Raw genomic sequence first — 1,333 nt, forward strand, 5'->3', positions numbered from 1 at the left:
TTTTTTTTTTATTAATCAATTTATTGGGGCTCATACAATTCATCACAATACATAGATCAATTGTGTAAAGCACATCTATACATTTGTTGCAATGCTATATCTTTTGATAGCCAGTCACCATCTGCTTTCTTCACTACACTACAGCTTATGCACCCGCTTTGTCTTCAGCAATCATGTCAGGAGCGTGAGCATCACAGAATGCCAGGTTGTGAGAACAAAGTGTTCTTGTGTTGAGGGAGGGATTGCACAGAGGCCCAAAATCTGTCCATTTCCTCAATGTATTGCCATAGAAATATATGTACATAGGTCAATATCTCTATTTTTGTGAATTAATATATTTACATGAGTGCACATCTATGTTTATACCTCTATCCATAGCTTTGCTTCCTAGATCTTCCCTGTTTCCTTTTGCCTTCCTCCTGTCCCACCATCACGCTTGCCCTTCTTCTGCCTCTTAGCAATTCCTCCAAGCTAGATTGCTGTTTTGCTCCGACACCAATGGAATCTCTATGTCCTCGTTGCTGATTTTAATTCCCTAGTTGTTCCCCTGTCTATGGCATTATTTGCTCACTCTTCCCCCTCTGCCTCCCCCCCTCCCCCGCCAGGTCCCTCCAGAACCATCTGTCCTGTTGTTTTCTCCTCGGGCTTGTTTCCCATGCCTATCTTATATTGGTAGGCAAAACAACAATAACAGAGACAAAACAAAATGAAAACAAAAGATTGAATAATAAAAAGAGGAAAAAATGGAGAAAAAATCAACTGAAAAAGCATACATAATTTCAAATCTGTCTGCTGACCTTTGCCCCTCCTAACCTGAAGTCTATTTGGGGGCTCCTCAAGGTTTTTGTGGTTTGGCTTTGCTCCCGTTGTGGATCTGTTATGTTCCTGTCTTCGTTTGCCCCATTGTGGGCGTGGTCAGACTGGACTCATTCCCCTGCCATGTGAGGAAGACGCCCTGCATGGAGCTGCTAAGGAGTTCTTTGCGAGGAAACAATGGGAAGAGAGGGAGGAAACGTTTTTTGGGTAGAGGGTAGAAAAGTGTTCACTGCGGTGAAGGGAAAGTCAAACCAAGTCAAAACCAATCAGATCTAGTCAATTCTGACTGGCAGCGACCTATAGAGAATAAGGTAGACCTGCCCCTGTGAATCTGGAAACTAACTTTTTTTTTTTTTCCCTTCTCACTTTGCCATCTGTCCTATATTCCTAGTGGCCCAGAACGTAAAGTTTTAGAAATTCTGGGATGATGTTCAGAGTTCAGTAGTATTTGTTAATATGTGACTGAACTCTTGGTTGTCCTACATCTTTGGATGTTTCTTTTCCAGACTGTTTTGCT

This window comes from Echinops telfairi, unplaced genomic scaffold (genome assembly GCF_000313985.2).
Source record: "Echinops telfairi isolate 266 unplaced genomic scaffold, ASM31398v2 ScPeMD7_1;HRSCAF=3_0, whole genome shotgun sequence".
In the NCBI taxonomy this organism is placed as follows: Eukaryota; Metazoa; Chordata; class Mammalia; order Afrosoricida; family Tenrecidae; genus Echinops; species Echinops telfairi.